This window comes from Aedes aegypti, chromosome 2 (assembly GCF_002204515.2).
Source record: "Aedes aegypti strain LVP_AGWG chromosome 2, AaegL5.0 Primary Assembly, whole genome shotgun sequence".
Classification (NCBI taxonomy): domain Eukaryota; kingdom Metazoa; phylum Arthropoda; class Insecta; order Diptera; family Culicidae; genus Aedes; species Aedes aegypti.
Genome location: NC_035108.1, coordinates 215,481,859 through 215,506,901, shown reverse-complemented (window position 1 = coordinate 215,506,901; position 25,043 = coordinate 215,481,859). Strand labels below are relative to the sequence as shown.

Below are 25,043 nucleotides of genomic sequence, written 5' to 3'. Positions count from 1 at the left end.
CAGGGAGGCCCCTAAGGTGTGGATGATCCTTTTGGAGTTCCTCAAAACATATCGTCTGAGTAGGCAGATTCAAACTTTCCACCGTACGTACGTTCACCAAATGGAATCGATTCTTTTGATCTATCCCGGATACTTCAAGTGACACTATCTGTGACTCATCCTCATTCCTTGTCATATTAGCTGTCCATTTGAGGCAAAGTGGCACGTTTGGTCCTTCCACCCCAAGTTCTTCGACTAAACTGCGTTCAACGAGTGTTGCAGAAGAACCTTCATCCAAGAAAGCGAACGCAGTAACAGATTTTGTGGCCCCATGGATTGTTATGGGAATGATGCGAAAAAGAATGGATTGCTCATGATGATGATGTGCGTGATCTTCTACTCGTGAAACCCCAGCCGACTTCTTGGAAGCTTCTCCATCGTTTTTGTGCAACAAGTGATGATGACGGAATTGACAACCGTCGATTCCACAGCGATTCGAATTTCGGCATGGGCGACGTCCGTGAGGATTAAGACAACTTCTGCAAATCTTTAAGACCTGGACATTTTTCCATCGTTCTTCTACCTGAAGTTGTTGGAACTTCAAACAATCTTTAAGACGATGATTCACTTTCCCGCAAAATAGGCATACTTTCTCGCGTTCTTCTTTTTCCTTCACAGCATGACCAGCTGTTGAGCTCTCGGCGTGAGCATGAACAAAACTTTTGTCTTTGTTCCGCGGTTTCTCGTTCTTTACTGTGCTTTGTCCGCCGGCAAATACAACCACTTTGCTGACCGATTCGACTATTGCTGACATAAAGTTGCTGAAATTCTGCAGGCTAGCCTCAGGGTAGAATGACAGATGCTGGGCCCACTGGAGTTTAATATTGGCTGGTAATTTTTCAACCAGTTCTTGTAGTAGAGCCGGGTTCAGTAGGTGAGCTTGCTGTCCCGCTGCAATAAGATGTTGCGTCAAGTTTCTAACGGACATTCCGAAATCAATCAACGTGTCCAGTCTCTCGGACTTTGGTGCTGAAGTCTCGCGCACAGTTCGAATCAGCTTGTTGATAATAACCTCCGGGCGGCCATAGAGCGTTTGGAGAGTATTAATAACGTCGGGTACAGAGTCGGGTGACAAAAGGTAATATCGCACGGACTTTAAGGCGTTTCCTTTAAGGCAGCGTTGCAAGCGGGCAAGATTTTCAACGTTGTTGAACCCACAAGCAGTCGTGGAATTTGTAAAGCTGCTGAAGAAAATCGGCCATTCTTCTGGATCGCCTGTGAATTCAGGTAAGTCACGTGGCATCACCTGCCGTGCTGCGAGGTGTTCTGGTGACGGTCGACGCTGAACCTCATTTGGTGGTGCGGCCGAGAAATTCGGAGGTGCCTGAAACGTATGTAACTGTTCGAAGGAAACTGGGGCATTGCCAGGAGCATCATAGTGGGCATGGTGTGTCATCGATGGTCGGCATGGAATCGATCCAGGAGGGAAAATAGTTGATGAGGCTTGCAGGGTACGCGGCTGTTCGTCTGTCACCCGCTCAGATAAGATTGGATTTGAGTGCGCGTGATACGTTCGCGTCTGCTCGAACGAAATAAGCTTATCTGCCGAACGATTTGGCAATACATTCTGCCGCGATTGGTTCAGCGAGACTGTCGTTGGGAGCGACTTCTCAAACGATCGTTGTATTTCGTTGATTTGTCCTGCTTCCTTTGCTTTAGGGATCGCACCTTTAAATGTGCTTCGCGCAGGAAGTCCAAGAGGAGAAGAGTGATTTCGTTGTTGAACTTGAATCCGGAATCTTTGCAACTGTGTTTCAAGCGCCTGTATTTGGGCGAGCGTCGGTTCCGACTGCTGTTGGCATTGTTCCAGCTGTTGCTGTAGCTGCTGGAATTCAGTTTGCACTTCTTGCTCGGCTTTCTCCATTTCGTGGGGAGTAGGATTTTTACGTCGCCCGTATTGGATCGAGGGATCGTTTCCTCCTACGGCGCCATGTATATCTTGCTCATCATTTGCTTGGTTGTTGGTGTAGGATTGCATCGAACGTGGAAAAGCAGTAAGCGCTGCTGCGGGATGTGAAGACTGGTCGACTTGTTGTTGTATTACGGGGGCATGCTGATTAATCCACGTGGATACCTGCTTATCTCGTGACTCAATCTCGAGTATGCGGTTTCTGACACTGCGATTATCTTCCTCTTCCGCTATAGTCTCCTCCAGATCAAATTTCTCCTGCGAGTGCTTCTTCTGAAGTTCCAGTTGCTTCTTCTCCAACTCCAACTGTTTTCTCTCTAATTCTTGCTGTTCGGCTAGCCGTTTCATCTGGAGAATCGCTCTGCGACTTGATGTAGTCGATCGCACTGATTGTGGTATTGTGGGAACAGGAAGACAATTCCTGCAAGTCCATTCCTGTTCCTTAACGGAATCGCTAACTCCCGCGCATGTATAATGCCACCACAAACTGCATTTATCGCAAGCAACGATATTGTCCGCTGAATCCGGTCGCTTACAAGCGACACAACTGTACCCCGGACGAGGGGTTGGGGTAGCGGTATGTCTTTCCATGTCGATATTAAATCTTGAAGTTTGTTGCCAGAAACAAACTTCGCACTAATCCTGATAGCGACTTTATTGTAATTTGCTTCAAGCTGAAAATATTTCTTCATAATTATTTATGCCTTGTACAATATTGAGCTACTTACATTTAATAGTGCGCTATTATGGAAAACACGTTAGGTAACAATCCAGTTTTTATCGAAGCAATCTGCTAGGATCATTATAGAAATATAATACATCTTAAGCATACATTTAGTTTTAAATTTTTACCTACCGTTTTGTAGGATGATTAATTTAAGTTCAATAATTCGGTTGATAAAGGCGCATAGCTCTTCCTGTAGAAGATTCATTACATAAGGATTACATAATTCAATAATTTTGGTCAATGTATAACCTACCAACTCGTTAAGCCTATTTATAACTAATTTAAGACACTTCTAGTGCTTTTTGGAAAAATATCTTATCTGTAATTTTAGAAGCAAATGTTAGCTTTTAAGCAATTCAATTTAATAATAAGAATTTTACTTTTGAATAGAAATATAAAATAATTTTAGAATGTTGGATAGCACATGAGCACAATAGTTTCCAAATCAAAACATTGGTGATTGAATTTTCTCTGTATTAAATCTGTCTGTCTGTTCAGTAGCGCTCCTAGCGTTGATGGAGAGAATTTGTTGTGAAGGTGTAGCGGGCAAGGTTGCTAGTGCCACGGTCGTAGCAACACTTGGTGATCTTGAATTTCTAGGAGTATTGACCGATTATTGACATTTGTATACAATAAGTATGTAGAGGACCTTCCTGGAGAAATGTTAAAATAATTTCAGATCAGAATAGCCCAGAAAAACTTCAGTAAAAATTGACTGAATGATTACTACTAAGATATGATTTTCTATGGAACTCAGGAGGAACTCAGTAAACACTGGTAAATGAGTTTATGGAGAAAACACCTAGAAAAAGTACGACAATACTTAATGAAGAAATCTTTATGGGAATTCTCAGAAGATATTTCTCGTGAATTCAAAATTTTAACTGTCCTAACCCTCTGTATCTGTGTTCTCTGTACTATTCAGATGCTGTAGTGGAGTTTCCATCTTTTTTTCACCCCGCGTTCGTCAGTCAAAATTCTCTCGTTCATATCCCAACACATTTCAGATTAACTGGATGCCGCCGGGATGTGTTGAGTTCTGATATAACTTCCGCGTTTCTTGAGAACGGTACAGCAACTCCATCGTTTAGCATTCTACCGCTTTCAGGCGGCGCTTTTTGTGCCTCAATAGGAAGGTTTACTTTTTCCGCTTCAGTCTGTATCGTTCCACATTTTGCCGCGTCCTATTCTGCAGCATTGCAGTCCACGCTACATTCTTCACCTTCAAAACCCACTGGCACTCCTCGTTGAACCATTCGTTTTTTGAACTTCGTTTTTCGCACTCGAAAATGCTTTCGGCAGCGTCTTCAATGGCTGAATTGAATGTCCTCATCGAGCTGCCTCAAGATGCTGCGCGTGCTCATCGACGAAATCTGATTGTTTCGAGGCGAGCGTTGGTACTGTACATCGTTGATAGCAGATAGATTTGGATGCACTTTCCTATTAATATGAACCTTTTCTATAAATATGATGATTATAAGCCAAGTTACGAGATGATAACATGTATTTGTGGATTCTTTTTGAAAATATATGATTTTGAAAGTAAATACTCAAATTTCTTAAAATGTATGTTGAACGGGAACTAAACCCAAAGAAGTCACCACGAATATTTCGGAATTTACATTGTACATACGCGAGTATCGAGTTCAATATTTGTTTCACAGCAACCGAACCGTTCTGCCGTACTCGTATCTTAGAACTACCTAATCCAATACAATGCAAATACTGTGGAGAGCATACAAAGTTCAGTCTGATTACAGAGGTTCCCAATTTCAACCTAACATGTATAAGAAAGGAGGCGGATCCTGTTCTTGGAACTTTTGATTCACTTCGGCAGTGGGGTGTTTTGAAAGCTACTGAGGTCATATTTGGCCACAATGTGCGTCGTGCTTCTTATTTCAAACAAGGCCGGGAAAACCCTCCATGCCAAAGTGAATCATGGAAGTGGCCAAGTAGCTCTGCACCCTATATGTAAATTTTAATTATCTCATCTTAATTCAAAGCTAAACTATGTTTATCAAATATTTTTTACACGAAAAAATATCCAAAAGTTACTATCTGAATGGGGTATGGAATAACATCTCAAACTGAAATTTGGGTAAGGTATTGCAATACCTTAATAAAAACTGACGAATTTTCATAACGATCTGATTTCTTTTTATTTGTTTATCAATACCCTAAACATTTCTCAACTACAAATTTTTCAAGCTTCAGTGTGTTCAATACCTAAAATTATTGAACATTATCTAATTATGCGGTCCTGCACAAGTAAATGTATATCATTCATACAGATGATTAGTCAATCAGTCGCGATAACATCGCCAGTTCAACAGCTCACATTATACCGATCCCAATATATTTCATCCAATCTCCGGTGCGCATTGATCTGTCCTCCTACGCGATTCAGATCGATGATTTAATAAACCATAAAAAGAAATTCCCCATTGCGATGCTATTAAAACATTGCACCCGAAGGCATTGAAACGTTCCACCCACCATAAACAGCAACATCGACAGCCGATCCCAGCAAGCAATGGGATTCTTCGCCATCACAAATGGCCATCGTGCATATGTGCAGGCTTCCTATAGCGAAATACAGACTCCTGAGATCTGTCGATTGAGCATCTTTTTTTTTCTCCGGCGCAGCCTACTTTAGTGGAGCAAAATCCAGTTACGCGCGCGCGTGGTCCTATCAGCATTTTTCGCGTCAATCAATTAACCGAATACGCCTTTTGCGCCCGTACGTATAGCATAATTATCTGCATCATTAGCCTCGTCATTCTGTCAATGTTTCATGAGGAACAGGGATTTGCATTTCCTGGCTAACCTGGTTTGCTAGCGTTTAAGAAACGCCAATTGTGACGGAGGGGTTGTGGCGCGTGTACAACGTAAGCAAGGGTGTATCCAGGATTTTCATCAGAGGGGGACGAACGACCTCAAAGACTCATAAATTGGTCATAAAATTACAATTTTCGATCTTTGGCGTAACACTATGAAAAATATAGACCTTCCTTATTCTTATAAAATATGCAAAATGGTGTCCAAAATGCGATTTAATTCAATTTACCCGTTGCCTAGACGGTTCAGTTAACAGTTTTGGACGAATTGGAAAAAATATTGATCGTTGGCGAAAGAACTATGAGAATTTCTTTCAGCTTCTCTTACAGTAATGGCTCCAGAGTTCCAGCAGACATCCTGCAACGAGTTCTCCGATAAAAAAAAGCTGAAAGAAACCCGTTTTTCAAGCAGATTTTTGTCACTTATACCCTTTTTGCTTCTTACCCCCTTAATAGCACAAAGCATTTGATGGAGAACTCCACTGATAACTTCTTCTGGAATTTATTAACAGATACTTTAAGGTATTTCCTGCTTCATGAATTACACCCCGGTTTACTCCCAGGATCGTTCTTGATATGTTGCCTGTTTTTCAATATGTTTTTTTTTGCAAAAGAATATCGTCCAAAATAAATCCAACAATACTGCAGATATTCTCACTTTATTTTTTAGACATTACTCCTGATATTGTTATCTGAAACTCTGCCTTGGATCATTTTTAAGAAAGTTTTGAGAACCTTCAAAGGTTTATTGAGATTTCAAGTATTTACCTAGAACATTTCTTTGGTAATTTCCTACAAATTTCTCCAGGGATTCTGTCTGGCATTCTTTCCATCTCTACAGTCTCTCTAGACACTTCTCTTAGGCCAATCACTTCAGAGATCCAATTCAATTTCACACACATTTTCAGAATTTCTATACCTATATTTCGCTTTGACAAATTTCATCGTTATCCCAAGAGGAACTGTATGTACTGTATGACTATTATTATCTTTATTATATGCCATGTTTTTTGCCATAGGCTAATGGAATATTTTACAAGAACCCTGGTTAAAATATAACAGATATTTTGTATTCGCATTTTTATGAGTAATAATTCGCATTGTTTAGCAGGTACCACTAGTGAAATTATTTATCAAATGCTTGGAGGGAGCCTTTGAAAATCTTGAACATGTGTAAACTTTTCAATAAGATTTACAAAGAAGTTTGCTTGTAAATATTTATTGAAAAAGTAGCGGAAAAAATACTTGCCGTGTAAACGTGTGTAACGCTATGAATAGCCAAAATTCATTTTTTATAATTGTATACAAAAAATTAGCTTCGTCAAGTACCAAATTTAAGGACTGTACTCGAAAAATGTATCAGGCAAAAATGATCAACTCAAATTCATGTTATGCCGAACATTTTCAAAACTCTCAATTCTGAGCAACACTTTGTGCTTTGTTTTTTATACACTTTCATCCACTTTCTCGTCAAAACCTTGTCGTATATGGCGACTTCCGCTGTATAACGGAACAAAAATGTATATAATGTTTTTTGTACTGGACAAAGTTCTGGTGAGATTGCCGGATTTGCCTCCTTAGGCACAAAAACAACATCGTTGGTTTCGTTACACTACATCGCTGGCTTCGCGTTATGGTACGTTATGGTACGTTATGGTACGAGATCCTACCAAAACATTGCATTGTATCTCCTTCGTGGGACCAGAGGAAGGGCAGCAGGTGCATCTGAAAGCATTCTTTCCTTATATATTTGTCTTTTTTGCGATGCACCTGCATTGTCCACGACCATACCCAACTTTTTTGACGTAGGACTACGTCTTTCTTCTCTATACAGGAGTGAAATTGGAATTTCAAAACCAAGAGCGTTACGTTGGCATGAAATATTTTAAACGTTTATAACTTTTTGCTGGCTTAACGAAATTACTTGTTTAGCACCTCAATCGAAAGACAAGTCATCAATGTTTCATGCCGTTTTCTTACAGAATCCTACATACCTGTCCAAACAGTTTAATAACTATTTTTAAAGAGAAAGTTGATTCCAAGCAAATCTATAAATAGGGGTGCTAGAGAAAAGTTGGTGTCATTTGTTTTTCACTCTCTGCTTGGATCGCATCTCAGCAGGCAACAGAGGCTTGCTCTGACCGGGCGTGCTTCTCAGGCACAGACATCGATAGCGAAGAATACGAAAAAAGGGAGCATCATCTGCTATTCTAGGGGTATAAAGCATACCTCCGTCGTTGAATCGTTTTCATTCTATTTTCGCTTTCGAGCTAGTAAGAGCTCTGCCGAACCTGCGCAGCTCCTCGTTACCTGTGCCACAGAGCTCTTGATCATTAAGCTGCTGCAAATCCAGCGTCCGGATTATGAAACCACTCAAGATTTCTAAATTGTCTCGCGCTTCCAGAATTGGTCCTGCAGGAATCGGTGCGCCAACGCTAGATTTGTACGAGATGACTGAAGAAAATCAGCCAAAGCCGCTTGATGAAGAGCCCATCGTCATCGCCACCGCGAAACTCATCGGGCGAGGAGGATCCAACATGTGCGCCGTCAAAATGTGTGTCCGTGTTACTCGAATCTCTCCGTTCAATCGGCCCTTTTCAGGGCCAACAAATGTGTACTAAAGAGTTAATTGTGTAATATTTCCTAATGTGTATACCACATACTTGCTATCACCTTCTATCCCATCATCTGCAAAAAACTACCGCTCTGCTGTTAGAGTCTGATCCAGAATTGTCCATAGTAGTCCTACGTCAACCCCGCGGTAGTGTAACAGACATTACCCACCCCAATTTTTTTCAAAGCACTTTTTTCTTGGAAGTCCTATTGACAACCACTTGGCGGACTGTGGCGAAATATTGCTCATGTAAACATTACATATATAGAGAGAGTACAGTCCTTAGAACGGAATGGAGCCAGGGTAATGATAGCAACTCGAGGTCGCAATTATTTTTTAGGGTATACTAGGTAAATAATAAGCTGTTTGCATCTCATCCGGTAGGTTTACCACCGCGGCGTTGGTACCAATGCACATTGGTCCCAAAGTCATATCTAGGAAGACAAAAATGATTGCGCTTAAACCGTCAATTTTAGATATATGGTGTCTTCGGCAAAGTTTCTTCATATTTTCCAGACATTTTTTCAGTGACGTGAAATTAGGGTGGAACATGGTTTACGAGATCAGCACATAAACTTTTTGCTGACGCATTTAGAACTACACAATGTTCTAAAATGTTTTATAACAACCAATTTGGAGCAACTTTGTCGAAGAACCCAAATTTCTATCTCTTATGGTTCGCGAGTTATGATTTTTTTTAACAAAAAAGTTAGAGTGGTACTGAAAAATCATTTTTTCTTGATAGCTTTTTATACGATAGTTTCTCGCAAAAACTTTGTTCCGAGCACTTTTAGAACATTTGATTGCGCAACTTTTTGCCGAAGAAACTACTGTTCTATCTCTTATGGTTACAAAGTAATCAGAGATTTTCTTCAAAAAAAAAATGGTTTGTTTCAAATTCTGATATCTTCGAAAGGCGCAAACGAATTTTCAATCTTTTGTCGCCATTAGAAAGATTAGCTCATTCTCTGTTTATGGTGAAAAAACTGTGAGGACGTTTTTTGTTTGAAAAGATTGACAAAATTTTGAAAATAATATGTTTTTAAACGAAAACTGTCCATAACCGGAAAAATAATCGAGATAGCTCTTTGGTGCCTTCAGTAGAAATGTTCAAAATTGAAAGTTCTGAAAGTGTTTCATACAAAGTATTCATATAGAATCGACGATTAGAGATATATTCACCATAACCGAATTTTAAATGGTTTATATAGAAAGCGAAAAAAGAGATATTTGCTAGAACAATCGAAATAACTGTATGTCAAGTCATTTAAAATTCAATACACATGTATTGATATCGATCAAAGTAAGCGGAATCTAAGGAGTTGAAAGAAGGAAAATTATTTGCTGAAGCAGTTTTCAAGCAGGTAATCAAGGCCCACCTTCTGGTTCGTTATCTTAGACAGACATTTGGGATTTATATCTGGTTCTTGTTCAAGATTCATGCATTCTTCAACAGGCGAATGCTGCCCTGGCTAATTTGTTGTGGTAGATTTATTGGATTTAATTGAATTGAATGGGATAAGTTGAATGCCCAGATAGAATAATCGCAGATACTTCTATATTTCTATGAGAGGATATCAAGGGAAGTAAGGTTTTGGTAATTTGAAGGAATTCTTCAAAGTATACGTTTTGTTATCGTTTAGGGTTGATAATATGATAAACGGGGCCGGTATTGAATGCATGACCTTCTGCTTAGTAAGCCGAAGCGGTGACTTTACATACAGTTATTTCGGTTGTTCCAGCAAATATCTCTTTTTTTGCTTTCTTTACCATATAAAATTCGGTTTATGGTGAATATATTTTAAAGTGTTGATTTTTAATGAATACTTTGTGTGAAACACTTTCAGAACTTACAATTTTGCACATTTTTGCTGAAAGCACCAAAGAGCTATCTCGATTATTTTTCAAGTTTTGAACAATTTTCGTTCAAAAACATATTATATTCAAAATTTTGTCAATGTTTTCAAACAAAAAACGTCTTCACAGTTTTTTCACTATAAATAGAGAAAGAGCTAATCTTTCTAATGGTGACAAAAGATTGAAAATTCGTTTGCGCCTTTCGGAGATATCGGCATTTGGAAACACCCATTTTTTGGATAAAATTTCTTATAACTCTGTAACCATAAGAGATAGAACAGTTTCTTCGGCAAAAAGTTGCGCAATCAAAAGTTTCAAAAGTGCTCGGAACAAAGTTTTTGCGAGAAATCATCGTATAAAAAGTTATCAAGAAAAAACTGATTTCTCAGTAGGTACCACTCTAACTTTTTTGTTAAAAAAAATCATAACTCGCGAACCATAAGGCCTATGTGGGCCACCCTAATTTCACATCACTGAAAAATATGTCAGAAAAATATGAAGAAACTTTGCCGAAGACACCATTTATCTAAAATTGACGGTTTAGACGCAATCATTTTTGTCTTCCTAGACATGGCTTTGGGACCAATGTGCAATGTTTATAGCTATCGATTGCCTCTGTCTGGCGACGCCCATGAGCAGCGCATCGAACATGCAGATGCACATTCGCGAGGACAAGCTTTTTCATTGCCTCGGAATGCATCTCGTCTTCGACCATTTCTCGGATTGCCTCAGATTTCAGCTTTGCTTGCCTTCCTCGGATTATTACATTTTCCTATTTTTCGTATGATTATACATTCTAGTGCAAACATACTTGATGCACCGAGCGCGCATTGCATCGTCTTCGCTATCTGTGATGGGCGTCCGAAGCGAAAAACGATCGCTTAAATAATGATCTCGCAGCGGGTGGTGCAGGAACGGTTTTTTTTTTCTGCGACAAAACCTTGCGACCTGAAGTGCAACCGGAGTCTCCAAACGTCCGCCCGCTTGGTATACTTAGGCCATGTCCGATCTTGAGTGCTCCTCTTTCGTCGTTACGACGTTGTCATTTATTTTACCACCTGTGCCGATTACATTATTAGCCATTGCATTGCCATTATGCACATTCGTGGTGTGGCTGAAAAAGCAGCGAAACCGTTTGAAATGTTTGATTTTGCAGCGTACCGTCCAACCGTTAGCATCGGGGTGGGATCTTTGCTAGTATTCATCACCGTAGAGGAGACTTGATCCTCTTTTATCAGAGCGGATATTACTTTGTATGTAAATCACATTTTGACCAGATTTTTGTTAAGGCTCCAAAAAAAACATGTATAGTAAGATCAAACATTGGTAGTTATTTATGCGAGCCGTGAAGTCATATATAACGAGGCTTGCCAAGCTAGATTAATACGAAGAGTGCTGAAAAAATCGAATTTTGCTACTAGTTGCGTAGGTATAACATTTTTTTTGCAATTACGAAAATTGTCGTTGTAGTTTAACAATCAACGCTCCGTCATCGTATTCATCGTCATAATCGAAACTCCAAAAGCAGTTTTTCTGTTCAAAACTAAAATTTTTTCGATGAAAATGTGTTCACAGGGTTTCGGTTGGAGAATGGAATACAGTAAACATATTTTCCTGTAAATTTTCTTGATTTTAAACGAAAGAACTGCTTTTGAAAATTCCGAAATCAATGACGGATCCTGCCCCCTTAAGGAGCCTCGATTCTGGTTTCACTCACAATCTGTTACATCAGTTGAATATGGATCATCCAACTAATGCAGAATCGAAACCTAGTTAACTATGCCATTGAAAACCAGAGCAATCCTATGAAGGCATTCAGATATTAAATTAATAACTCCCAAAACAGAACTTTAAAGTACTACTTTTCAGCAGCGTTATGGAAAAGTAGACAAAGTATTGCACAAAATTACTCGGAATAAAACTCCGGAAGGTGAGATCAAGTCTTGTCGGGGATCATGTCTTCCCGGGGATTAAGCCTACCCAGTCTCCCCTATACTTGCACGTTTTTGCGCCATCCTACATTTGTGCCGGGGTGACACTGAAAGGAACGCGATTATTAGCGACACAAGTAGAGTACGCGATCTCGGCTCGGCCGAAGATGATAGTGGCAAAAAATGGGCAGTCTAATAAAATAGCCATTTTACACGCATCATTTTCCAATAAACATTTCTGCTATGCACGAAGTTGGCAGATCGCACAAAAAATGTAGATCAGAAAAATCGTAATGCGATCCGGCTGCTCCGAAGGAAGATCGCCGCGGCATGCGAAAAGTAGGTATGTACGGATCGCAACAATTTACAGCCCAATTGTTCACCGGCAACTAGTTCTTTAGGTGCGCAGTAATGTGTGGTTGATCGTGAGCACCTCTGCTGGTGAGATATTTTTTCACTGTGCAGTCGGTTGCTTGTTGGATCTAAAAAGGGTCATTTGGCTTGTATTAAGCCTACACATGAACGGTTATAGCCGTGAAGCTAACGTCCTATTATTATCCCGTGATCGAACGGTATAAATATTTTGTAATGTGTAGAATTACGACTACTGTACAAGTAGCTATGCACGACGTAACCCGGCTTAGATTGTGAACATTTTCTTGAGCAAAAACTAGTCAGCCGAGAAAACTAGCACACAAAACTGTGACCTAAACCTCCGTTTTAGAGTGAAGACATTTATTAATTGCTTGTCCTCAAGATGAAGAAAAATCGAAGCCAAACCTTATATTTCCAAGAGCACAAATCTGGAGAACCGAACATCCATTTAAGCTGAAAACCACCAGCGAGTGGCCAATCGGTCAAGTTTTCAGATTAAACGGAAGGTCGGAATTCTAGATTTGTGCTCGGCTTCGATCCATCTTCATCAACAGATTATGGCATGCTTTAATAACGATTCGCATTTTTTTCCGGGGAATCTCTTAAATGTTCCTGTATGGATTTCTTGATCCTGGTCCATTTGTTTGTTTTATCAGTAAATTCACTAAAATTTCCTCAAGCAACTTCTTTTTAATTCCATGAAGAAAGCTTCAAGCACTTAGGAATGAAATTGAGCAGATCACCTTTTGTGAACTATTAGAGAAATTTCTGGACATGAATTTTTGAAATAATACACTACAAAACCTTCAGTGAAAGTCATGAAGGGTTTTCTGGAGATCATGAAAAAATGCTCTTAGCCCCTCTCGTAGTTAGTAACTGTATATGGCTCCCCTAGAATAATTATACCTACCTTAAGGCTAAGTAGCCCGTCATTCGCTTTGGCAGCCATGTTGATTTTGCAGTTTAATGTGATAAAACTAAATTATCATAAGTAGTATTGATTCAGAAAAGTATCACTACTTTCACAAACATGCATAAAGTATGCTGATACTTTTTCAGCTATGTCAATGCCAAATCAAGTGATTTTCTTCAATTTGCAATCGTTAGACAAATTAGCCACAATCATCAATGTCCAGTACAAATTTCAATGATGGCCTACTTCGCCTTAATGTCCTGATTACTATTATTACTATAATAGTGTGACAACACACCGGAAGCACTGATGATGATAAAGACGTTTTTTACGTGCAGCTCAAACGCGAGTACGACAGCTACCCAAGCCACGACGTCAAAATCGTCATAAAAGATCTAAACGCTCAGGCTGTCCAGGAGGAGAAACTCAGACCGACTATTGGAAAGTTCAGCGCCCACCGGTGACGAACGAAAATAGCCTACGATTAATTGATTTCGCCGCCTCCAAAAATATGGGCAATCGTAGCACTTACTTCCAGCACAGCCTTCCTTATCGATACACCAGAAGATCACCACAGCAGACAAAATCACAAACCGACCACGTTCTGTTTGATGGACGGCACTTCTCCGACATTATCGACGTCAGGACCTATCGTGGCGCTAACTGTGACGATTATCTGGTGATGGTGAAAATACGCCCAAAACTCTGTCGTTAATAACGTACGGTACCGACGGCCGCCCCAGTATGACCTAGAGCGGCTTAAGCAACCGGATGTCGCAACTACGTGCGGGCAGCACCTCGAGACTGTACTACCGGAAGAGGGTGAGCTGGGTGAAGCCCCTCTTGATGACTGCTGGAGAACAGTAAAAACAGCCATTTACAATGCAGCTGAGCGCCAAATTCGGGTACGTGGGCCGGAGTCGACGAAACGATTGGTTCGACGAGGAATGTAGGCAGATTCTGGAGAAGAAGAATACAGCGCGGGCGATAATGCTGCAGCAGTCGACAGAACTTGGAACGTTATAGACGGAAATGGCAACAGCAGACCCGCCACTTTCGGGAGAAAAAACGCCGCCTGGAGGAGTGCGAGGAGATGGAACAGCTTTGTTGGTCTCAAGAAACACGTAAGTTCTATCAGAAGCCTAACGCATCCGCAACGGCTTCGGGAGCCGAGATGTGCACGGATGAGGATAAGAGTATTTTGACGGACGAGCGTGTGATGATCAAAAGGTGGAAGCAGCACTTCGACGAACACTTGAATGGCGCTGAAAGCACAGGCAATGAAGGTTGGGACAACGGAGGAAATGCCTTCGTCATTAGTGTGGGCGATGGAAACCAACCAGCCCCTACTTTAAGAGAGGTTAAGGATGCCATTCACCAGCTCAAGAACAATAAAGCTGCTGGTAAGGATGGTATGGGAGCTGAACTCATAAAGATGGGCCCGGAAAGGCTAGCCATTTGTCTGCATCGGCTGATAGGCACAATCTGGGAAACAGAACAGCTACCGGACGAGTTGTAAGAAGGGGTAATCACCATTCTAAATGCGACCTACAAAGTATTATACCAGATCATCTTCCATCGTCTGTCACCTGCAGTAAACGAGTCCGTGGGAAGTTATCCGGCTTCGTTGACGGCCGATCGACAAAGGACCAGATCTTTACTGTACGGCAAATCCTCCAAAAATTTCGTGAATACCAGGCCTCAACGCATCACTTTTTCATCGATTTCAAGGTGGCATACTATAGTATCGACCGCGTAGAGCTATGGAAAATCATTGACGAGAACAGCTTTCCCAGGAAGCTCACGAGCTGATAAGAGCGACGATGGAAGGTGTGCAAAATTGTGTGAAGGTTTCAGGCGAACACTTCAGTTCGTTTGGATCCCGTCGGGAACTACGACTCTCGTTCCTGTTGTTCAATATTGCGCTAGAAGGTGTTATGCCGGGCTTAACAGCCGGGGTACGATTTTTACGAGATCCAGTCAATTTGTTTGCTTTGCGGATGATATACACATTGATGGCCGAACATTTAAAAAGGTTGCAGACCTGTACACCCACCTGAAACGTGAGACAGCAAAACTTGGACTGCTGCTGAATGCAACCAAGACAAAGTACATGCTAGCTGGTGGGGCCGAGTGCGACAGGGCTCGCCTAGGTTGCAGTGTTAGGATAGACGGGAATACCTTGGATTCTTGCTGACGGATGAAAATAACGTTAGCCGTGAAATGCGGAGGCGCATCATCAGTGGAATTGGAGCCTACTATGGCCTCCACAGGAAGCTGCAGTCAAAAAATATTCACACCCGCATCAAATGTACTACACTAAAACCTCAATTTACGAAGTCTTTTTTACGCTACCTCAATTTAAGTCACTTTTTTTACGAAGTAAACTCAATTTAACTCACTTTTTTTAAGCGCGGTGCGTAAATTGAGTTTTGACAATTCTGTGGGAAATCATTGACCTTCGGTTTGGGAAAACCGTTGAAAACCCATACAATATGGGTATTTTTGGAACGGGCACGACTAGCTAGGGGATGACTGAAAATCGATGTCCGACGCCATTTTGGAATCCAAGATGGCGACCGCTGGTTTGGGAAAATCGTTGAAAACCCATACAATATGGGTATTTTTGGAACGGGCACGACGAGGGGATGACGAAAATCGATGTCCGACGCCATTTTGAAATCCAAGATGGCGATCTCTGGTTTGGGAAAATTGTTGGAAACCCATACAATATGGGTATTTTTGGAACGGGCACGACGAGGGGATGACGAAAATCGATGTCCGACGCCATTTTGAAATCCAAGATGGCGACCTCAGGTTTGGGAAAATTGTTAGAAACCCATAAAATTTGGGTATTTTTGGAACGGGCACGACGAGGGGATGACGAAAATCGATGTCCGACGCCATTTTGAAATCCAAGATGGTGACCTCTGGTTTGGGAAAATTGTTGGAAACCCATAAGATATGGGTATTTTTGGAACGGGCACGACGAAGGTATGACGAAAATCGATGTCCGACGCCATTTTGGAATCCAAGATGGCGACCTCTGGTTTGGGAAAATACATACATATAGATAAGGGCCTGTGCCATATCAAAAAATCATCTATCGATAATTGGTTACGCTTGTAGATTAGGCCGTCCCTTATTTTTCGAAAATGCGAAATGTTATAAGTTCGTCATTGTAAAGTGCTCGTTTTGGTAAGAAAAAAATCAGGTAAAAATTTGAAGTCCGTACGTGGACGCTAAGTGGTCCCCCAACGACCCTAAAGGTATTAGGTGTAAATGACCCCCGTGCGCCAAATCGAGCTCGCTGCTCTAGTGTACGCATCATGAGTACGAAAACCCAAAAGTAATAAATTGTTAATCAGCATAGAATTCGAAGAAAAATAATAATTTATACTTTGGATATCTTCATAACACTGCACGCTGACATAAGATTCAGAACTACAAAGAGACCGTTCAAATATTACGTAACGCAACAGGGGGAGGGAGAGGGTCTTCCGTAGTGTTACGGTCCATACAAAAAAATTTTTTTTTAATACAAAAGCTTTTACGTGGGGGAGGGAGGGGGTCGTGAATTGGCAATTATTGCATTACATAATATTTGAATCATCCCAAAGAAAATAAACTACTATGTTGATTATCAACGCGCTCAGGACAATTTGTTAGTGGTGGCTTTTCGTACTCATGCTGCATGCACTAGAGCAGCGAGCTCGATTATGCGTACGGGGTCATCTACGCCTAATACCTTCAGGGCCGTTGGGGGACCACTTAGCATCCAAGTACGGACTTCAAATTTTTACCTGATTTTTTTCTCACCAAAACGAGCACTTTACAATTACGAACTTATAACATTTCGCATTTTCGAAAAATAAGGGACGGCCTATTGTAGATCCTAAGACCTATATTCGATATAGATCTTGGAGGACCTAGGACATCCACACAAATTATTATAATACACGGTTTACTCACATGAATATTAGAGGCCTGTGGAGTAACTGAAAAGTAACCTCTAATCCCTTATTACGATCGTAGATCCCAAGGCCTATATTTAATGGAGTCCTTGGAAGACCTAGGACATCCACACAAATTATTACAATACACCGTTTACTCATATAAATGGTTAGGGGCCTGTGGAGTATTTGAAAACTAACCTCTAATCTCTTATTACGGTCGTAGATCCCAAGGCCTATATTCAATGGAGTCCTCGGAGGACCTAGGACACCCGCACAAATTATTACAATGCATCGTTTACTCACATGAATGGTTAGGGGCCTGTGGAGTAATTGAAAAGTAACCTCTAATCTCTTATTACGGTCGTAGATCCCAAGGCGTATATTCAATGGAGTTCTTGGAGGACCTAGGACATCCACATAAATTATTATAGTACACCGTTTACTCATATGAATGGTTAGGGGCCTGTGAAGTAACTGAAAAGTAACCTCTAATCTCTTATTACGGTCGTAGATCCCAAGGCTTACATTCAATGGAGTCCTCGGAGGACCTAGGACATCCACACAAATTATTACAATACACCGTTTACTCACATGAATGATTAGGGGTCTGTGGAGTAACTGAAAAGTAACTTCTAATCTCTTATTACGGTAGTAGATCCCAAGGCCTATATTTAAAGGGGTCCTTGGAGGACCAAGGACATCCACATAAATTATTACAATACACCGTTTACTCATATGAATGGTTAGGGGCCTGTGGAGTAAATGAAAAGTAACCTCTAATCTCTTATTACGGTCGTAGATCCCAAGGCTTATATTCAATGGAGTCCTTGGAGGACCTAGGACATCCGCACAAATTATTACAATACACCGTTTACTCACATAAATGGTTAGGGGCCTGTGGAGTAATTGAAAAGTAACCTCTAATCTCTTATTACGGTCGTAGATCCCAAGGCCGATATTCAATGGAGTTCTTGGAGGACCTAGGACATCGGCACAAATTATAAAAATACTCATTTTACTACTATGAATAAATAAGGGCCTGTGCCATATCAAAAAAACATCAAAGGATCGCTAAATATGCCAGTACATATATTCCAGGAAGTTTTTGGATGAACTAAAACACATGTTGTACTCACTTAATTACCAAAACTTGGATCTGACAATACAAACGCTTCTTAAAAATAAAACAACATCGGCACAAATTATAAAAATACTCATTTTACTTCTAGGGTCCAGTATTGTGAGACATTCTTCTACATAGAAATGATAAATTGACAAAACCTCGTTTTACGAACTAAGCTCCCTCGTTTTACGCACTGATTCAATTTACGCACCAACTCAATTTGCGCACCCCCGATCTAGTTCGTAAATTGAGGTTATAGTGTATGTACAAAACACTCATAAGGCCGATAGTCCTCTACGGGCATGAAACGTGGACGATGCTCGAGAAGGACCTGCAAGCACTTGAGTCTGACTTGAGGGTGACATCACGCCATTACTGAGCGTATTATAATGTTCCATCCTCATCGGTCTTAGGCCACCCTTCTCCAGTTGTCCCGAACGTTTCGGATTCCCAGATCCTCTTCCACTGCGTACAGCCAGCGTACGCGTCGCCTCCCGCGAAGTCACCGACCTGTACCTGGTTCCTTACCGAATATACTTTTTTGTATTTGTTTCTTCTGGCGTTCGTGCTAGGTGACCTGCCTATTAAGTCTGGCAAATTTTAAACGCTTAAAAACATACACTTTATATAACTCGAGAGGCCTTTCCCAGCCTAGTGGTAACGTCCGCGGCTACACTTTTGATTCCGTTCGCACATTTCGGAACCTAAGCTGTTTATACAATTCACACAAGGCCCAGATCGCAGCCGCAACTAATATTTTTAAATCACAGGACACGTCATTGTCAAATTTCTCAACGGCCCATTCACAAATTTCATAACGTTAAAGATGGGTGGTCTGAAAATGTTACAGCCCATTCAAAATTTGTAGGATATTCTATGTATGATTGTTGTTAGTCAACATACTAGCTTGAATCTTCCTCTGTACTCAATTCCTCTGGACAAGGTGGCTACTCGTTTACAGGTTCAAGAAATACTCTTATTTCAGACAGATAAAAACTAATGACAAAATAATTTGGATGCAATAGTGTTTCAAGCTTCCTGATTTTTTTTGAATGCCTGTTGAAGCTATTTCAAGGTAGAACAATATCAAAGCTAATATTACATTCAACAGAATTGTATTTGTTGAAAAGACTTCAACATTTTCATATCGTGATTCATATGTGAGAGCTCTGATCATCATTCACCACGAGACAAACGGTCCCTGAATGGTGAGATGATCCTCGAGATAAGAAAGGAGTCAAAGGCTAGCAGCTCTTTCTATAAAGAGCTAGCCGAAAAAACCATGGGGGATAAGGTAGAAGTACGAGCCGTGTGCCCAGAAGCGACTCTCGAATATAAAAATATGGACGAGATTTCAACGGAGAAATATCTGAGGTCAACCATGCAACAGCAGTGCGCATTGAGTAACATTCCAATGGCAATTCACATGAGAAAAGCCCCAGAAAAGGCCCTCAAAACCGGCAAGATCAAGGTAGGCTGGTCGGTTTGTCCGATTAGTGTGTCTAAACGTTATCAGCTGGTAGCGTGCTTTGAGTGTCTCGGGTTTGGTCATATTGCTGTGTAGAAGGCGTGGAAAAAAAGGCCATAAGGCGCAAAACTGCCAGAAAACACCGAAATGTCTGATCTGTGTCATCAATGAGGACAAAAAACACGTCACAGGAGGCTCAAGACGCCCGGACTTAAAACAAGCGTCTGCAAACATAGCACAGTGGAGCAATTCTCGCTGAAACCAGGCCGCCATCGGCACCCATCGTTAGAATTCCAATTTTACTCAGGTGAATCATTTTGAGTTTGGAAAATCTGGTGGCCATCTTGGATTTCGACGCCATCTTAGTTTTTAGCAGTAGAATGATTTTTTACCATCTCAGCGCTCTTCATGTTTAATTAATTAAAGATCTCCGTTAAAAACAAACAGATTCTTTATATCTTATCTTATTTTAGCTGTTCAACAGATTGTTCATTTCTATCAATGGTTTTAGACCAAATAAATGAAAGAATTAATGCTATTTTTCAACTCGCAGATATGCAGAACAATCATTCAGGTGGCAAATAAGCGTTAAAAAATTCTACTTGTTAATTTATTTTTGAAGCTTAGAGGCTGGCTCTATTCCAGTAGGGACGTAACGTCAGGAAAAAGAAGAACAAGAAGAATAGTAAGTGTAACGGTGGCATTAAAATTCAACATGTTGAGTGTTATCAAGGTGAAAACTCATTCTACTACTTAAAACCAAGATGGCGTCAAAATCCAAGATGGCCGCCAGATTTTTTCACTCAAAATAATACTCCTATTCTTCATCTGACTCGAAAAATACACCAACTATTGAAAACTTGTATCTTTGTTGTTCCAAAAATGATGTTTGCATTGATTGCACTCGCCATATACGTCAAAATCGTGGAACATGTTTTAGAAAATCGTTCATTTCATAGGGTAAATACCATTGCACACCTAGTTTCTGTAGCCTATCTTACGCAATTTTTCCTCAGCTTTCTGATGGTGATCTCAGAATTCAAAACGAGCGGTGCGCTAATGGTGAAAAAACGATTTTTCTAACAAAATTCAAGATGGCGGCCAAATTCAAAATGGCCGCCGGATTTTTTTTAACTTCAAATGAAAGCTATATCCTTTCTCTATACGATGCCATTAAGTTTGGTATGTGTTCCAAGGGAAATATGAGACATATCACGTGAAGAAATACCCAAGATTTATCAAAAAATGGGCTTTTTTGCAAACTGTTTAGCTAGCTGGCGTACGAGGGGTCCACCAATTTGAGAAAACAAAAAGGACCACCCTTAAGTTTTATCGATAGCTAGCGATCAGTGACATAAAATTGGAATTCTAACGATGGGTGCCGATGGCGGCCTGGTTTCAGCGAGAATTGCTCAGTGGAGATAGCGCAAATAAACTTGAACCACTGTGAGGTTTCTCAGCTTTGCTGTGGCAGTCCGTTACGGAAATGAACTGTGACGTAGCTATCATCTCTGAGCCATACCGAATTCCACCTAGAGATGGGAATTGAGTAGCAGATACAAGTAGAACAGCGGTAATTTGGACGGTGGGAAGATATCCCTTTCAGGAAGTGGTGGAATGTGCAGAAGAAGGCTTCGTAATCGTCATAGTTGATGGTGTGTACATCTGTATTTGCTACGCATCTCAGAGATGGCCGTTAGAAGGGTTCAACCGTATGCTAGACAGATTAACGGAAGAACTTACCGATCGTAGACCATTCGTCATAGTCGGCAACTTCAATGCTTGGACGATCGAGTGGGGAAGCCGCCTAACCAACGCAAGAGGAGTCTGCAGTCTGTTAGAAGCATTAGCAAAGCTAGATGTTCATCTAGCCAACGAAGGTACCATCAGCACATATCGTCGAGAAGGCAGAGAGTCCATCATCGACCTCGATTTCTGCATCCTGGGGCTAACAAGACACATGAACTGGAGAGTGTGCGAAGAGTATATCGGCAGCGACCTTTAGATTATACGGTACTGCATCGGGGTCAGGTTTCAACCAGTATATTGCGAAAACCAGACAGACGTACGAAGGTGGAAAACGGCGGACTTCAAGAAGGACGTGTTCATCGAAGCGCTTAGACTTGTACACATCACTTTGAACCCCAGAGCAGACGAGTTAACCGCAGCACTAACTCGTGCGTACAATGCAACCATACCGAGAGTTGGGAAACCAGCTAACGGTCGCCGTCCAGCCTACTGGTGGAACTCGATCATTGCCGATCTACGTGGAAGCTGCCTCCGAGCCCGAAGGAGGATGCAGCGGGCTTGCAACGACGCTGAAAGAGAGGAACGTAGGCTCGTCAACAGAGTGGCAAGATCCGCACTTGAAAGCGAAATCATGCTTAGCAAAAAATCTTGTCTTCACGAACTCTGCGACAAGCCATTTTTGGTAACAATGAGCAACGACGCGGATAAGTGGAATGCGGTGAACAGGTCAGTAAAAAAGACAAAGTCGGCACTACAGTGGAAGTGGAGAATAGAGCAGCGACATAATGCGTAGAGATCAGTGCTTGGCTTCGGGTTGTTGGAGTACCAACGAACCGGAAGTCATCCTCCAACTGGAATCGTCGGACCGACCTCGGCATCTGACAATCCAGCCGATGAACAATGAAGAGAAGCTTCGAGTACGTAGGGCACCGACAGTGCGGACGTCATCCCCAAACCGGCACTGTCGGAATGTTTCTAGCTTTTGATAGAAGTGCGAGAAGTCTATAAAAAAGGCTTTAAAGTGCATCAGTGTGCTTCGTACTTAAAGTTTATTGATTACTTTATTATTATTGCCCACGTTCTGTGAAAAAACCTCAAATGACATGTATGGCCCGTTTGGATACTGAAGACTACTAAATGAGCGAAAAAAAATGATTCATGTTTGTGACAATATTTTACATTAGAAACTCGTGAGATATTTCTAAAGCAAATTTTAAAGTGAAGTCTGTTTAAACTTGTGTAAGTCCTTAAGTCGCCCTTGATGAATAAGGATTATATGCTAGAAAAACCCCGAAACACTTGAGAAAATTTAAAAAGAGTTTTAGTTAAATTGTTAGGATGATTGAAAAAAAAAGAATCAATCGATAGGCCGGATAATATCCTGCAGGATTTTCAGAAGAAATTTTTTGAAGAACATCGGATGGAATACCTTACCAAAATGTGAGGGAATGATCAGAGTAAAATCACTAATTTTCGACCTACAAGAATTCAGTGTCTATTTTCGGATTTACATGCAAAGTAAGCCAAAATCGTTTGGATAGGTAGAAAATTAGTGCTGAGGCTAAAATTTGTGCTTTCCCCTTTAATAAACTTTTGTAGATTCCATGTGATTTTTTTTAAATTTAACTGAGAAATGTTTGGAAGAACTGCAGTTGTAGTCATTAGATGAAATTCGGAAAAAAACAAATCCTACGGAAAACTCTAGAGGAGTTCAATGATGAAACACAGGGTCAAATTTGAGGAATTCTTCGATAAGTTCTTAAAAGAAGATCTCGAATAACCCCTCCAGGATTCTTTGGAGTAACCGTGGATGAAATGGCGTAGAAATGTTTGTCTGATTTCTTGAAAAAATATCCTTGAACATTTTGTTCTAAGACTTTTGCGGGTTTTCTTGGAAGAAATTCTGTAACAATCTTTGGAAGACCTCGTAGACTAACAACTGGAAAATTCAGTTGACAGATTAGTGAGAAAATATCTGAGGGAAGTCCTAGGACAGTGTTTGGAAAAAATTTCAAAGTGATCCCTGAGCAAATTACTGGAGATAAATAGTAATGTTGAAGTGCTCGTGAATTTTCTGGAGAAATTTCTCATGATATTCTTTGTAAAATTGGTGGAAGACTATCTTTGGTAGAGGAATCTCTAGAAGAATTTCTGGAGAGATCCCTGTAACAGTCCTTGAGAATATTCCACATTAAATAGCTGGAAAACCACTTAGATAATTATTGAAGCTTCTCCTCTAGAAATCTAAAATGAAATTGTTGACGAATCAGTAACAGTCTCGTAACAGTCTCTGAAGGTTTATCTGGAGTCTGCAGAATTGTACATCACAATTCGCTGCAAGCATAATAAGGAAAAATGAGACTTTACAGACTATTTTGGTGAAAAATATAAAGACTTCAGAGATCTTTCATCAAAACTAGTATCTTTTAAGAGACTTCCATTAAAATAGAGACCAAGCCTCTAAAAAGAAACCTGCTACCAGCCCTGAAATTAATAAATTCATTGTTTCGACATTTTAAATTGAAAGTCGTTTGAATTCCAGATTACTTTCCCAAAATCAGTTTTCGAGTTTTTCCAATTTAAAATAATTTTAAAAATCTTATATGAAGATATGTGAACCCATTTTTGATCAAAATTAGAGATATACAATCATGTTTTGGGAAATCGATAAAATTTCATACCCGAAAAGATATTCACTGAACAGCTCAAGGAGCGTTTTGATAGCACATTTTTTGGGGGTTTTGACTTTGTCATGAACATATTCCACCATGATTTACTGCTCCAAAGGAATTCTCATAATTGCTATCGAAATTCCCTGAAAAATCCAGGTTTTCCAGGTAGTAGACACCCTGTCTGTATAGCAAGGCTACTATGGATCAGGTCGTCCGTCTTGAATCGTCTTGTCTAGCTGTATTTTTGTCTGGGACGAATGTTTACTACAATTCTAAAGTTACTGGACATATTACATATATAGCCTTTTCCAAAGGCTTAAGAGGAAAATAACCATCATCGTTTTACAAATTTTCAAAATCAGTTTTTTTGCTCAAAACCGAAGCAATGTTTATGAAAATCTATCATTGCATTACACTTGCTATCTGTAATGCAGTGATCGATTTTTATGAGGATGTCTTTCAATTTGAACGAAAAAAACTGGTTTTTCATATTTGATGATTGCTGATGATTGAATGATGGATTCTTGAGTCTTAACATATTCAAATAACTTTTGTTGAAGTGGCATCGAAATTCCTGAGAAAGGTGATAAACTTTTTTTGCGATTATGAGGGAAACCTTGATTCTCCTACCGGAGTTCACAATTTTCTACCTAAATCCAACAAATTCGGAAATACTGACCACGATTGGCGCAACCCTTTACTTCCTCACTTGATTACAAACGCCTGGTTTGCTTCGACTTGTTGCTCAAAAGCATGAACAATGTTGGCATTATTTGAAAATATTAAACATTTTATGAAATTACAAATCCATACATGCACTCAGTAAGTACTTCACACTCACGTTTGATTTGACCGAGAAATTATTTCGACTCA

At 40.4% G+C, this 25,043-nt stretch overlaps 1 protein-coding gene across 1 annotated transcript in view; it reads left to right on the top strand.

Annotated features, from left to right (window-relative positions):
• The window catches only part of LOC110676375, a 242,338-nt gene that overhangs the window by 120,408 nt on the left and 96,887 nt on the right, over positions 1-25,043 (top strand). The window lies entirely within an intron of this gene.